This window comes from Panthera pardus, unplaced genomic scaffold (assembly GCF_024362965.1).
Source record: "Panthera pardus isolate Hobbes unplaced genomic scaffold, ASM2436296v1 HiC_scaffold_24, whole genome shotgun sequence".
Taxonomy (NCBI): domain Eukaryota; kingdom Metazoa; phylum Chordata; class Mammalia; order Carnivora; family Felidae; genus Panthera; species Panthera pardus.
Genome location: NW_026526810.1, coordinates 109,425,111 through 109,441,967, shown reverse-complemented (window position 1 = coordinate 109,441,967; position 16,857 = coordinate 109,425,111). Strand labels below are relative to the sequence as shown.

Below are 16,857 nucleotides of genomic sequence, written 5' to 3'. Positions count from 1 at the left end.
CATCTCTTCACTGGCATAGAGCGGAGGTCCCGGCATAACACAGGGCTGCACCTAGATAGGTAATGACAGCACCACAAAATAATGCCAAACCGAGAAAATGAAGATGAAGGGGTTCCCCAGCCACCTCGGTAGATGTGATGATTTGAATGGCTGATATTAAAAGGGGATATTGCCAATTGTTAGGCATTTGCTACTGCACCATAGAAAATGGGTCAGAGATTCATATTACAGTGAAAAAAGGGCATGTAGTGAATCATAATTGGTAACCAAAAAGCCTATTATAAACTTCAGTAATCCAAACCACTAATGATTAAGGTTGGAAACCACAGTAAAACTCCATCAGGGCCCAGCTCACTGCCATAGGTTTCGCGACACCCTATGGATCGTCCTTTCTCCCAAAATGACACAATTGCACTCACTGAGTAACCACATACAATATTACTAATCAGCAACGTGGGTGGTTTGTTCTGGAAGGCATATCCTGGGTGGGAGGTTGAGTTAGCTGACCTTTAAGATCCTCTTTAGTGTAGGCAAGTCTTTGATTCCAGGTGACAAGCCCTGAGGGTTCTAGAGAATGGTGGGAAGGAAGTGACCTGTTGCTTGCCTGGGCCACTGCTGTGCTCTGCAGAGCTAAACCAAGCCAGGAGGAAAAGAACGTCCTAGTGTTCAGACAATGTCATAGGTTGGATTTGTCATTGCTGCAAGACCTGAGCTAACTGGAGACGATCATCCCAGCTCCGGAAAGCTGGGGGTGTGTCTCAAAGTGACAGCCAGGAGGGCTGTGTGGGTGAGTGGGGCCCCTGCACTCTGAAGGGAATAATTCGTTTCTCTGCCTTGTTTACCAGCTTCCCAGAAAGCCAACAATGAAGCCTACAGAGTAAACCATGTAGCACGAGAAATATTTACTCCACTCCGGATCACCTACACAGAGAGGGCCAAATTCTCTCAGAGTTTTTATTACTTCCCACTACCGAATGTTATATTGCCTCTTCTAGACTTGCAGAGCACGGGGGAGTGTTTTTCTTAGCATGCTGCTTGGTAACATGGCCATGCCCTTGTACCTCATCAAGGTCTCCTGTGACGACCGGCCTCACTGGGGAATGGCCACAAAGAAGGGATATGGAGCCTTCCCACTTACTAGGAAATGAGAGCAAACAACCTAACAGGGGGAGAGGGAGGCACTTGCAAACAAACAAACAAATAAATAAATACATACATAAAGTAGTCAGGAGGAATACTTAGTATCATTTATCTATTTAGAAAGGGAAAATTTGGCAACTTGAGTTAGCTGGGGCTAACAGGAAATTAATTAAAGATCATTTTTGTGAGGTTAGAGTGGGAGAGAGCCAAAGCATAAGAGACCCTTAAAAACTGAGAACAAACTGAGGGTTGATGGGGGGGTGGGAGGGAGGGGAGGGCGGGTGATGGGTATTGAGGAGGGCACCTTTTGGGACGAGCACTGGGTGTTGTATGGAAACCAATTTGACAATAAATTTCATATATTGAAAAAAAATAAAAATAAAAAAAGATCATTTTTGTGTCTGTTGGCTGGAGCCTGATGTCAAGGCCAGTCAAACATCTGACCCCCCATACAGCCTGGTTAGCACCATGCAGGGCGATCAAACTCTGTGACCATAAACCACTCCCCTTCCCCCCATCAAGGGGTCCTCCAATGTCTCGTTGATAACAAGAGGGATAGACTGCGAAGACAGCCGTCTGTGCTTCTCAAAAGTAAGTCAGTATTCATCCAAATATGGGCCCCAGTGGGAGCGAGGCAAACTGTCTCCCCTCCCACCACTGGCTTTACCCCGTTTTATGCGAGTGGCCCTCCTGATCGGTTGCTTTGAGCTCATGGTCTCCAGGGAGTGCCGGGATGGAAGGCTGAGTGGCCCTGTAACCCATCCTACACCAGAGGTTTCTAAACCAGGCTGCAAAAAGAACCCTCGGGGGCTGATTCAGGGGGACCACCTGAGCTTCAACAAGATGCAAGTCTTCTCAACAGAGCACTACTGGCTGTGGGGTCTGATGACTTTCTCCCTGTCTGGGACTGCCCTGCTCATTTCAGCACCTTTTACAGCTCTAGCTCCCTCCTCTAAAATGCCACTAAGAGTTCCCCAGTCATTCAAGAAAATCACTATGCCCTGTTCCTTTCTGAAAGACCTGAGGAAAGGGTAACAACAATGTCCCTCACAGAGAATCCCTGAAGGGACATCCCTGCTCGTACAGGTCTTATCTGTTTATGCTTTCTGCTAAGACTTCCTTCAAACAAGTGTTGATGGTTTACAAAATGGTTGTATGCTGGCCACTGCTCCACAGGAAGCCTGAAACCCCATCACAGAGCTGATTCCAGGTGGCCACCGGCAGCTGCTCCAATATGGCAGCTGCTGTCATTGTTCCAGTGATTTGGAATGTACCGCCCTCAGAAATGAGCCAATGTCATCCCCAGACCATTCATAAGAAAGTTCCACTTAATACTGCATTGAAATTCATCTCCCTGTGACTTCCACCTGCTGGGCCTCAGTCTGACCTCGAAAGGCCACAAAATATGAATTTGTTACCTCTTCCACATAGCTGCCCTATAAATATTTGAAGAAAGCTGCCTTATCTCTCCCAATTTAGCAAACGGCCCGATTCAACTCTTCTTCTACAGTTTTATCATTTTTAGATCACTTACTGTGTCTCAGTCACTTTACTGATGTGATCTTTGATGATCACAAAACCCCATCAGGTAAGCTTCTTACCCCAAAGTGATGGAAGAGGCTAAGCAGTCAGCTTGACTCTACACAAGAGTAAAGGGCAGAGTCCATACTGACTTGATTTTGAGGCCACCCTCCTTTTACTACAAGCCTGCGGTTCCCACACCTGACTCCCAGAGTACCCTGGGAAGGCTTATTTTAAAAATAGAAACGCATAGATTCTAAAAGATGTAATGAACCAGAACTGGATGATTCTGATAGAACTGATTCAGAGACCAGCATTTAAAAACTGCTGCCTTGTGTCATGTTTAACCTCCTCAACTTCTGATTTCCCTTTTTAGGGGGACAGATTTTATTTTTTACAAATCAGCACGTGATTACAATGTGTTCTCCAAGTGTGTCTGGATCAGTACACTCCAGAATAGATTCACTACCTCTCTCACTCTGAGCTGCTGTGCCCAACAGTGGGAACTGAGTTCACATCCCGCCACCCATGAGAGTGGGGAAAACCCCACCCAAACACACAGCCACCACCTATCTTGCCACTGCTGGAGATTCAACATGGCAACTCACCTCTGATTTCGTCCCTGGGGCTTCTTTTCCCCATGGTAGTCTTCGTGGAGCGCATCTCTTGAAGGCAATTAAAATTACACAGTGCCCTGATTTCAATCCTCCTGTAACCATGCAGAATATTTTCCACTTTTAAAAAAATTAAGTTTTAATTAAGTTTTTTTTTCATCAAAACACCAGTCCTGCTGATAATGTCAGGAAGGTCTGAGAAAGTAATTACGCGCACAATCTGTTTTTGACACACTTCATTCTCCATTGGGACATTTCTTCTGTCTCCTTTACTTCATTAAAAATCCCCCGTTGCCATAGGAAGGCTTGCTTTCTTCCTTATTTACCATAATAGAGATAAAGAACCAGGTTCCCTCCTTCTGCACACAGCAGCAACCCCTCCTGCATGGAATGAACCCTGTTAGCCATCAGGTTACACAAGGGAGTGTTCATTCTATACTTCCCTTTGTTGTGACCATCCACCAGTGTAGATAACGTGCCAGTCCCAAGTTCTGTGAGTGCACTTTGGTGGAGCCCATGACCTATTCCTCTTACCCCTTTCCCAGTCTGATATATTTACCCATTATACCAAGGAAAGAAATATGCTAGACTCTGATTTTCTGAAGGTAGCAGTGATAAAAATGATACACAATTGTCAACAGACTCAAAACGGTTTCTGTTGTGCATCTGGAAAACCAACACCCATATTTTCTATGCCTGGCTTAAATTTCTTATATCACTTTCCTCGGGCTGCCGTTGCAAATTGCCACAAACTGGGCAGCTTAAGAAAAAAGAAAAAGAAAAAATGAAAATGCAAAAAAAAACCCAAACCAAACAAAAACAAACAAAAAAAACCACAAATAAAAAAATCGAAAAGTAAAAAGAACTTTAAAAAAAAGGAAAAAAAAAAGAAAAAACAAAACAAAACACACACACACACACACACACACACACACACACACCACAAACAAACCCAGAAATTTATTCTCTCAGTTCTGGAGGCCAGAAGTCTGAAATCAAGGGGTTCATAGGGGTTATGCCTCCTCCAAAAACCCAAGGGCAGAATCCTTCCTTGTCTCCTGTGGTTTTGGTGGTTCCTGGCAATTCTTGGTTTATAGATATGTAACTCCTACTTCTGTCTCCATCTTCTCATGGCCTTCTTCCCTCTTGTCTGTGTACTCTCCTTTTCATGTAGGGGCAGCAGTCATTGGATTTAGGGTCCACTAAAACCCATGATGATTTCACCACGAGGTCCTCAACTAATTTTATCCCAAAGATCCTATTTCCAAATAAGGTGACATCCTCAGGTTCTGAATGGAAATGAATTTGGAGGGACATTATTCAACCCACTACACTCATCCTGATCCAGGCCATTTGAGGTAGTCCAATAGTGACCTGGAGGGATTTGAAGCCACGACGAGGAACAGAAAGACCAAGATTCCCACAGTTAATCCACTAAAGGATAAAGGAGAAACACCTCCTAATGGACCCCCCCCCCCCCCGCCAGGCATACTTTTTTTTTTACTCACATTTCCAACTGGCATTAGGGAAACCACAAAGCCCAAATAAAATGATTTGAAGATGTGAGCAGTTTAAATTTGGAGACACAGGCAGGATCCAAAATTTGTAGACCAGAACTAATTGGCATGAATCATTTTATCATCAAGTAGAATTATTCCTAATCTATGCCAGTCAGCCACTGAACTGTTACATCACCTTTTGATCTTTATTTAATAAACATAAACTTGTATTCTACTCTGACCATTTGTCTCAGGGTCCAACACAATGGATTTGCAGAAATTTAGGCTCTACTATGATTTGGTCCCAAATTTTCTTTTAATCTGTATTTGCCACTACTCATGGCCCTTCATGAATTCTTGAATTTAGTCAGCAGCACTTCTACTGAGTACAATTTCTACTTTTTGCTTCAACCTGTTCCCTTCTTCTAGAATGCTTTTTGCTTTCTTCTCCTAACCTCTTACCCCATGTGGTGGTTCTAAAACATATTTACAAATTCTTCAGTACTCCTCCCCTCAAAAGGTAGACTAAGTTTTCTCCTCTTAAACATGGCCTGGCTTAGGGAGACACTTCCAATAAATAAAATGCAGTGGGAAGAGAAGTGATGCTGCATGACTTCTGAGGCTAGGTCACGGAAGATGATGGAACCTCTGCCTGACTCTTGCTCTACTCACATGACAGTCACCCTGGAACCCAGACAACCGACCTCAGGCAAGAATCCCAACAGCTACATGGGAAAGTCATGTGTAGGTGTTTTGGCCACAGCCCCAGCTAAGGTTCCAGCCAACAGCTAGCATCAACTGCCATGCATAGAAGTGAGCCATCTTTCTGACGATTCCAGCCTTCGGCATTCAGGCCACCCCCATTGACACCAAGGGAAGCAGAGACCAGCTATTCACCCCAATGCCGACCAAAGTTGCAGATTCATGAGCAAAGTAAATGTTGCTTTAAACCATAACTGTTGGGTGTTTGTTATGCAATATAGATAACTTGACCACTCTACCTCTAGCCATCTTAAATTTTTAAACATCCATTCGTTTTTTTAAGACCATGTAATAATAGCTTACTCTTACAATGCTATGTAACAGTTCCAACTCCACATATCTGAAGTAAAACTCAGCTTTTCCCTCAAATCTTATTTTATCCTAGCTTTCTACCTAAGTTAATGGTACCATCGCTCACCCTACTAAGCTAGCTAGAAACAGGGATCATGCCAACACCCATCTCCCAGACCATATTCAATAAATACCAAGTTCTATTGCTTCTGCCTCTTCCACATCTCTAGAATCCATCCATGGCTCCCTTCTCCATGATGTCTACCTGAGTTACTGTCACCTTCCACCTGTGCCCAACAGTGTTCTAACTGGTCTTGCAACCACTTCTAATGGTTCTAGAGTGATCTTTGCAAATAACAAAACATGTTCCATCCATTTTACATTCTTAAAACCATTCAAAAGTTTCCCACTGTTCCTAGGATAAAACCTCCAATTCGTAAAATGGTTATCAGGTCCCACGTGGTCTTGCACCCACCTTCCAGTCCAGACTCGTCTCACCCTGGGCTCTCCCTTGTTCTCTGGGCTCCAGTGCCATGACCCTATACACTGTGCTTCTCTCCCTCATCACTGAGCACCAGCATCAGCAGCTGCCTCTACCTGCAATATGGTTCTGCACCCCATCCCTTACTAAGTTAATCTCTCCTTGTCCTTCAATCTTCTCTTAAATATTGCTTACTCATAGAAGCCCTTTGCTCCTAGATAATGTGATTCTTTTATTTTACAGCTCATATCACACACTGTAGTTGTATGTGTATATACATGTGTGATTTTTGATTTAAAGGTGTCTCCTCTACTAAACTCAACTCCAGGAGGGCGAGAACAATATCTTTTGCTTTCCACCATTCCTAGTTCTTAGCCACATCATGTGTGCACAACAAATATTTGCTGAGTGAATGAACCACTTCTCCTCTACCTCAAATCTAGCTCAATACCTTGCTCCAAATAGATTTCCAATAAATTATGAATGAATGAAGACTGCTATTTCAAGTCATTCCAAAGCATTCTTGCATCATAAAAGGCTGAAAAGAGCAAAAGTAAAAACTCAAGGCTCAAAAATACATCCATCTTCCAACTGTTAATCTGTGAGTTCAAAAAAGAGAATGTTCTGCGGGTGTGGCAAGGTCCACTGGAGGAAAGGAGCTTAAGAACAGATGATGTAACTCTGTAAACTTTCCCTTAAGGGCCTAATAGCTTTAGATTTTTTGTCAGTTATGACTCCCAAACCTTGGTTAAGTGGGCAGTAATGGAAATAACACCACGTAGAAAGAAATGGAAAGAGAGTAGTCTCATGATCTATGCAATTGATACCAATTTATTATGGTTGTAACTTTTCTCTAATTTTTTTTAAGGTAGTTGGTACACAATGTTATATTAGTTTCAGGTTGACAACATAGTGATTGGACAAGTTTATATATTTGCTATGCTCACAAGTGTAGCAACCATCTGTCACCACACCTTGCTATCACAATATCAGTGACTATATTCCTTATGCTGTGCCTTTTATTCTCATGACTTCTTCATTCCATATGGAAGCCTGGATCTCCCTCTCACCTTCAGTAATTTTGCCCAACCTCCCTGCCTCTGGCAACCATCAGCAATTTTTCTCTAATTTTTGTAGGCAAAGGTTTTCTAGACAAATACACCAAGAAGCATGATGGTTTTCTAAAAATATAATGGCCAGGGGCACCTGCACCTGCATGGCTCAGTCAGTTAAGTATCCGACTTCGGCTCAGGTCATGATCTCGCCATTTGGGAGTTTGAGCCCCGCATCGGGCTCTGTACTAACAGCTCAGAGCCTGAAGCCTGCTTCGGATTCTGTGTCTCCCTCTCTCCCCCACTCACACTCTGTCTCTCTCTCTCAAAAAAAAAAAATAAACATGAAAACAAATTTAAACACATAATGGCCAAATGATCTGATCAGGGGGAATCATTGGCTCAAGATTCAGAAATAATTTCCCTGTTCTGCCAATGTCTCACTGATGATTTTGAGATTCTCCAAAGATGAATCCAGTTGTTTCTACCATTTCTTTTGTCTTCCTTACCTCACATCCCTAAAAGTCTTGTGACTGAGATGCCACTTACTAATCTGATATTAACTTGGTTCTAATCTGATGACAATAAATATTACTGACATTAAACACGGATTTTATTAAGCACTATCTTTCCTGTGTTACTTTGGTTATATACATTGTTGAGAGAAAAGTGTGACTTAAAAATCTAAATAAACCTTCCAAAAAAAAAAACCCTAAATAAGTTAGATATCTGAAATACAATGTCAAAACTATTAGACATTGGACCTTAAAGAGATGTTTTGATAGGAGAAAAGTCTATGAAAGGCTGAATTTTCCCTTAACTCGAAACCACTGTCCATTTTGCTGAAGGGTTCATTGCTTTCACCTTGACATTAATTGCTCCCCAAAAGTCATTAATTGTTGGCAAATGGGTCATTTCAGAACTGATAACCTGCAATGCTCATAACCTTTCATTTCCAACGTGAACAGTAAAAGACCAGTAGTCTCTCATGCACAATTCTGCAACAGACATTAATGTCATTTAATCAACAACCAATCAAATAAAAGGCAAATGGAGGGCAGGGAGGAATAAACAAAGCTAGGGGAAAGTTTTCTTCTTTATCCAGGCTTCTCTTTCTTTGCCCTCATGTATGTCATTATGGTCTTCAAGAACTTTCCCTACTACCCACTTCTCACCCAATGGCCCCTGATGGCAGCAGGAGCTTTGCACTGAGAAGTGGGAAAGAAGGATTCCTGCAAATGCAATTCATTTATGTTGATTAGTATCCATCTGGGATTGTGTTTGGCTCTTATTTTAGAGTGACAGCCTTCAAGGTTCTACAAGGGTCTCTTGTGGTCATAAATTAAAGGAGCCCTTAATTCACCTGCCCCAGCACCTGCCCTCAACTGTCGCTACTAAATAAAGCCTTACCTGGGAAAGGAATGGAATGGAATCATGTTTGAACATTAAATGGAAATTGATTACTGAGGCAACAAAATGTGGACCGAGCTACATTGTGAGACCAGAGCTACAAACACGAGTCCATGAAGAGCTGGACCACAGGGCCCTACCTAACCTATCAGCAAGGGGCTGATGGCTCCCCTGGAAGAAAGAACACCTCTCCTCAAGCCAGCCAAAATGCCACTGTCCTTAATTCCCTCTGATTTACATCAGAGAAATGCATGAACCAGATGGAGGTGATCTCAGAGACCCATGGGACTTCCTCTGAGTGATTTTCATGCAGGCCTAGTGAAGCAATGACGCAGAAAAGGGGACTGCATCAGTATATTTATTTTAATCACTGAAAAGTTTTCATTTATAATTCATAGGTACTCAGGCTGCTTGGGATGCCTTATTAAAAAGGATGTCATTTTTTTTTTACCTCTTTGTGACCACAGGAAAGAGAAACCTCTCAAACGTGGTATAAGAATAAATTGTTACCAAAATAGAAGCCGGTGCCCACTAATTACAGTGCTATCCAACCAGCATTTATAAAATCATCATCATCACCATATGAAGACAGGAACATGTAATTTAGGTTTAAGCTAGTACAATTAACAGGTTTCTAAAAACTCAGCACCATAACAGTAACTATCTGATGACTGCTAAATATACCAATTCTCTCGCAGAAAGTCCTGGCTGAGTGGCCCCTCAAAGTAGAGATCAAGAGGGGAACACTGGGGGAGAAAAAGTTATTTCAATATACACTAAATGGAGGTGACACTGTTAACAAGCATTTTATTTAGGATCCAGTATGGTCCTAGATACCTTGGGAGATTTTTTTAGTGTGAAATATATAATCTAGGAATGTAATTTGATGAGGAGCCATATGGAGCATGGTACTGGAAGTTACTTCCAGCACTGAAGTTTACCATGAGTCCCAAGGTCCTACACAGGACATACAGAGATGGCAGGGTTGACGCCACATGCTGGAAGAACCCAAGTCCACAGCTAACAAGAATTGATGGCTCGTAGAGGCACACCTTTAGGACATCTTTGGAGAGTATGAGAAGTCGCTTGGAGTCAAGGCCTTTGACCTTGTGCCCTTCCTCACTGCCCAGTAGAGGACAAGCTCGAGGAGAACCATGGATGACAATGGAGACTTAGCAGACACGTATGTCTGCAGCTTTCGAGAGCCTATGATATTACCTAGAGATCAACTCCTGCAAAGAGGGGTGGAAACTCAGAGTTCTCCCTATAGGGTCAATGGGGCAGTGTGACTGGCCCCTGACCAGGGAGAGGGTTGAGGACCGTCAGAGGCTGATGGACACAGCAGCTCTGGTGCTACAGACCAAGGACAGAGACAACCTTGGGGGAACTGAGGAGCCATATTCCTAAACCAGGTCCTCAGGGCGATGGAATCTACATGAAGATTCCAGAGTCATGGATGAGTCAGCAAAATGAGGATCAGGGCACTAAAGACATGTGTTAACACTCTTCAGTTGGGTGTTGTTCCCTTCCTGTGCCATGTCATGGTCTACTGACTGAGGGAATAGCTCCAGAAACTCTAGGTGAGGGCTGTGATCAACCATACAGACTCAGAATACACCCTGGTCTCTGCACATTTGCTTATGATGTGAATAGAGAATGGCAGGTCTTTGCCCCACAGCACTTATCATCTGCATATAACAGTAAATGATAAAGCAATGTTCAAATATAGTTTGTTATGTCTTGACAAGGACCATTGCACTTTTTACACAGCAAGAGTTAGAATGGTCAAATAACCTCTCTCAAGTTAAAGGAAAGGCGGCTGGAGTCTAGTCTATGCCTATGAATGAAAGATAAAGATAGGTCTGCCAGTAGCCCACTGCAAAGGGCCTCAAAATCCTATGCCTGGCTCACTCCTCAACCCAGGCTCAGGGTCCAGCCTGCTCAGAAGCCCAGCTGAAAATCCTCAGATGAAGACAAGAAGCCAGCACCCACAGCCATTCTGGAAAGGGGCACATCCAAATGTGATCTCAGATGCTGGTTACCAGCTGGTTAATATATTAAGGGTGCTTCATTACAGGGGTGAGTTTTGAGATACACTGCTTTAATTCTGAAACAGGCTTATGTTGACATTTCTAATGATGCTTTTGGAAATCCTGTCTTCCCTTTTTACTGTAAAAAATCATAGTCATTAGCTCCTTCCCTCCCCACTACCTAAGCCTATAAAAATGGGGGAAAGAGTCTGGTGCGCCAGGCTATGGAAACAGTGTTCTGCCATCATTCTGCTGCTTTTATCAGCTCCCCACCAATTAGCATCTTGTGTCAATTCCATGTCATAAATGCGGCATTAACTACATTTTCTTAGAAAAATGTGCCAGTCATGTCCCACCCAGGGCTTGGTGAGAAAGCACTAATTAAAATGATTATAAAGCCTTTTTAAACTTATAAGAAGATTTGATGTATAAAAGCTGAAATGATAGTAGGGTATAGTTCCTTTTCTGCCTACAAAACATCTTACCCAGCACTCAAGTAAATGTGAATCTGATTTGCTTTTCAAGAAACTGTTATGGCTGCTGGTACCCATGAAGTGTCGCTCTACCTTGTGCAAAGACCATGCCCCTTTCAGGGGGAGCAGCTTTGCACGGAGGTCGGATGGTCACTGGTAAATAATCACATGGGCCAAATCCATAGAGAAATGTCAGGACCTTTTTGACTAGCGATTGATGAGAATTTCTAATCTTTACTTTGGAATGACTTGGTGGCATTTACAACTCTAAATGGTTTCCTTAACGAGTCTCATCGAAGTGAAATAACTGCAAGTCAAATGGGGAAAAAAACTTGACCATTTTTTATGGGATTTTTAAAATTTATTATTTAAATATGTAAGTGTACACACAGAATACCAAGTGGTGGGGAAAAAATCTGCCTAAGAAATGTGAAGTAACCTCATAATGAATGTTAAAGATCTAAGTGTCTGGGTTTCCAATACCTTATTCAATATTTGTATCCTCTTTGATGCTTTATTTTCTCCTTGCCATGAATTTCCCTAGTTCCTTTTGTCGAATGAATAGGCAGAAAACATAAACAAACAAATAAACCTGTGGAGCTTAGCTAAAAGTCTACCCATTAAGAGCTTTATTTCCTTATATTTTAATGCTCGGTGCCAACACAGTATTTCTTTTCCTTTGTTTTCTGCTTATTAAAATCAAGCCAAAATAATCATGCTTTCCCACCTGGAACAAGTTTTCACCATAAAAAGTGAAATTAACAGTGATCCATATGGACTACGGATGTCTCTAAACTGCCTGAGCAGAAGGTAATTCATGCCAGGTGACTAAGCAAAGCCACACAGTATTCTGTGACAGAATTATACAAGGTCATTGGTTGTGAGCCACAGGAGTTCAGTCTGGCTACCTTAAGCAGAAAAGGAATGCGTTGGAAGAACGCTGAAGAAAAGACAACTGATGGAAGTGTTAGAAAACCAGGCAGAAACTCAGGGTGGCTACTCCAGGAACTAGCCACACAAGGTCTGGCGGACAGTGGCGGCACCCTGGACTCCGTGCTGCTTCTCTCACTGCCTGTCAACACTGCTGCCTTAGAATCTTGCTCGGGTGTCCTTTGATCTCTGCGGCACATGCCCCAGCTCCAAAGTGCAGAAGAAGAGTACCAACTGGCGAAGCCCAAGTCATGACATACCCCTGATCTAGCTGCCAGGGGGCAGAGAGATGGAGTATCTGGCCACTTCGGTGTACGAAATAGAAGGACTCTCCCTCCAAAAAAGAAAAACACAGGTAAAGACCCACTGCAGTGAAGTACGTTTCTAGCAGGAAGGATGCAAATGTAATTCTACCACAGGAAGAGTGATGAGGACATTATCCCTTCCCTTTGGTGTACTCATAATGTCCATTTTGGGGATACTGCTAGAAAGGCATCAAACTTCTCTCTCCCCATGGAGGTCTCGGTCCATTTTGCACTTGCATTCTAGTTTTCCATAACAGATGACAGAACTTACCTTTTCATTCAGGGCATCTAGCAGACCCTTGGCATCTGAGGATTCCATACCTGTGGTTCCTATGCTTAGAGTATAAAGTTTATACTTGTGTTAATACCTACCATACAGTGCTGTAGAAAGTATCTTATGACATAACATGTGCAAGGCCCCTGGCAAAAATGGGAATAAAACCACTGAGGAAATCCAGCTCGACCTCCAGTGGTTCCAACCCAGTTAGTGGTGTTTGAGAATCTGGGGGTCCTCTCAAGTTTCGGCGTGCCCCCTCACTAATGTCCGTGAGCTATGGCAACCCAAATGCATTTTCTTTTATTGAAAAGCATGCAGGGTTGGAGGTGAAGAGATAAAGGGCACTAAATCAGGGGTTGGAATGGGAAAACGAGAGAAGTAACATTCTAAGGCATCCTCTTTCCATTTCCCTTGGATATTACATGGGGTAATATCTTTCAAGGAACCAGGTTACCAAGTTAGCATGTAAGGAAAGCAATTACATTAATGTAACCAAATGTTTGTATGGTAATCACTGAAGTGACAATTTGATGGGCAGCATATTCCAATTCACAGAGCAAAACATGTTCAAAGGTTGCCATCCTAAAGAAGCTTGACAAGTTTCTTTATGCCCTGTCTCCGTTATCCTCGAGGTAAAAAATATCTTATTGAACACCTAACATAAACGATATATTCACTCTACAGTGGGGATACAAGGTCAGTTCCTTCTTTGTAGTTACCAATGCAGAGACGGCTTCTCCCTTTGGGGATAGTGGGTACGTGAATTACATCCACCCGGAGTACAATACAATTCCTCGGGAGAAAGGTTGTGCCAACCGACTGCAGCTGGGATATGGGCAGACAAGCTCACGCAGGCAAGGGAGGAAGCAGCTCCAGCAAAGCAGCATTTAGAGAAGGGAAATGAGTGCCAGAAAAATTGTGCAATGAATTTCCTTGCATTCAATCTCAAAAACACACCACTATCCAAATTAAGATGCTCGGGAACAATAAGAAAGTTGAGATCATGCAAAAATGTTCTAGCTAGGTGTTTCCTTGATTCCTCCTCCTCTTTCTATTTCAATAGTAGGGTGAAGCCTCAACACTTAAGACATCCTACTATTCAGGAAAATAGATGTGTTATTTATAATAACCCTCCTAAAATGGCACCATATAACCATCTGTTATGAACCTTTGCAGTCCTGCATGCTCTAGTCTTCTCTGAATATCAATATCGCAAAAGCCACCCACCCGTCCACCCACCCCCCAAAAAATATCGGGGGAAGAGGAGGAAAGAGAAGCTTGGCAGGAAAAAAAGTATTAGGCTTCTCAGAATTCATTTATGTTAACTATTTCCCACCTCTTTCTCATGTCATAAACACCTTTCAAAGTGAGGACAAACTTATTATATTAAATACAAAAGATATTCCAGAAAGTGGCAGATACAGAACAAGGGAAAGGGGGAACTCAGATAAGTTTAGAGCTGGAAGGGAGCTTGCTGAGAATCCCATCCTCGCACTTCACAGCTGAGAAAACTGAGGCCCACATCTTTAGGTGAACCCCACAGTGGCAGCAAATGAGAGTCTGTGCCGGGTCTAGAATCAAGTGGATCTCCTGCCCCACAGGCCAGAAAGTTCTTCGAGACAGCAAAGTCCCATGAAGCTTACCATAAGAAGAAGTACTTAAGGCCAAAGTTTTTGTGACATTGTGTTAAATGCCATAAAGAGAACTACAAGACTTTGATCCTGCCCTAGTTGTTGGCAAGGTCAAGGGACAAGAGAGTAACTCAATCACGGCACATGTACGAGAAACACAGGCAAAAAAGTTAAACTATTTTAAAAATATGTGGGAAGCATATTAAATGGCACATTCTTGCTACAATTTCTGACCCAGAGATTTAATTAATGACTAAGTTGGTGCACATAGAACCAGGGAAAATTGAAATGCGTCTGTTGGATTAACTCTGAAGCCCCAACACTGACATATTAGCCTATAATTCCAGGCAATCCTAGAACAACTATGTGTGGTCTTTATGGAAAGGAGTTAATACCATTTCTAGTGGATGGAGCATTAGTCACTGTAGATGAGAAGAGACTTCAGGGTAAAGTAGAGACAATAACCTTAGTGGATGTGGGAGGGGATGTAGAAACAGGTAATACCTATCCTTCTAGAGATGGCCAACACATTCAGAGGTAACTGAGTGCAGCGGAAAATCACCAGAGAGCTTCAGTGAATAAGTAATTCAGTCAAAGCTGACAATGGAAGAAAAACTGTGACAGTAGTATGAACGTTAAACTTAAGGGGCTTGATAGTTCTTAGGAAACCAGTGCAGAAGAATAATGTAGACAAGAGAGGACTGGTTGTTAGCCCAAATGGGCTTCAGTTTGAATAACAACTCTACCCAATTGAAAGTGGTTGCTTAGAATTCTGTGTTGATAAATATACTAAGTCTATGCTAAGAAAGCATTATTACCTGCCATAGAGGAAACCTGCTTCCATGAAGTCTACACCATAACATTACTGGTAAGTGTAGAAAGACAGACTGAATATGAATGATGTTTTCTATAAAGCAGTAATATGATGTGTCCACCAATCATGTAAGAGTGTGTCTTTTGCTTTAAGAGATGAGTAAACTGCTTACCATAATAGGCAAGCCTGGCTCACGGAAGAAGGTGGTTGAAGAAAGAAAGACCCCACACAAATTTAGGGACTTACCTGATGGTGGAAGCATAGGCAATATCAGTTATGTCTATCAAATCACACACTAGTATATGCTATCTTCCTATCCTCTGAATGGAAGAAACACTGGAAAGGTCTATGTATAAAGCATGGTCTTTTATTTTATTTTATTTTTATCAGCTATTTATTGTTGAGAGACAGAGAGAGACAGAGCATGAGCAGGGGAGGGGCAGAGAGAGAGGGAGACACAGAATATGAAGCAGACTCCAGGCTCTGAGCTGTCAGCACAGAACCTGATGTAGGGCTCAAATCCATGAATCGCAAGATTATGACCTGAGCTGAAGTTGGATGTTTAATCAACTGAGCCACCCAGGCGCCCCTAAGGCATGGTCTTTTCAAGAGAAGGGGGTTATTGCAAGCCTGGGAGATGGAAAGCCTAGTAAATGTTCTGAAGGAAAGAAGTGGGAAGTATTAACAGACTTCACTGGTCAGGATGGTCAGCATTTACTGACCTTCTTGCTGATGCCTTAGGGTCCCATTTCCACATACAGCAAAGGGTACCTTGTGGCAAATTCTGGACTCTTTAGCAAGTCAGTTCTAGGATTGCAACTGAGTAGAGTACATTTCTAAATCCGTAAAATATAAAGCAGAATATGAGAGAGGACAAAAAAATTGCAAGTATTGGAATTACCAAAAAGCTAAGTAAGGTAAGTAAAGGGTATGGAGGAGAAACACCATAAAAGATCTTGAAATTCAGATGAAAGAAATGCAGCCAGTGTTAGAGCTGAAAAGGGGATCTTCAAGGGGATATAGGAACAGATAAATGGGTGCAATCGTACAAATACATAGTTTCTCTTTCTGGCATATCTCCTTGATCTTCCAGGTTCCTTCTTCTAAGAAGAAGCCATCCTAGTGCATTTCAAGTTAGTCTCATTTTAAATAAAATAGGTCTTTTGGGGTGCTTGGGTGGCTCAGTTGGTTAAGCATCTGAATTCTGCTCAGGTCATGATCTCACAGTTCATGGGTTTGGGCCCTGTGTTGGGCTCTGTGCTGAGAGCTCAAAGCCTGAAGCCTGCTTTGGATTCTGTGTCTCCTCATCTCTCTCTGCCCCTCCCCCACTCATGCCCTATCTCTGTCTCTCAAAAATGAATAAATGTTAAAAAAATTTTTAAATAAAATATGGCTTTAAAAATAAACCACAGGCATATAAATGCCAAGTGGAGTACCTTTCCTTTAGTTCAATGCCTAACAGATTTGGAGTGAATATGAGCAAAACACTGCCGAAGATACCAAGATCAAAGAAGCCAAGTCACTGGCCTAAAAGAGTCTATCAGAAGATGATGGTGCAGCCGTGTCTGGCCGAGAAAAGACTACAAACAAAACATGTCCAGCTTCTACACCTCTGACTAGAGATGGG

The 16,857-nt window shown here is 42.5% G+C and overlaps 1 protein-coding gene across 15 annotated transcripts in view; it reads right to left on the bottom strand.

Annotated features, from left to right (window-relative positions):
• Positions 1-16,857, bottom strand: part of RGS6 (regulator of G protein signaling 6) — a 603,251-nt gene that overhangs the window by 354,447 nt on the left and 231,947 nt on the right. The gene's annotated exons all lie outside the window — the stretch shown is intronic.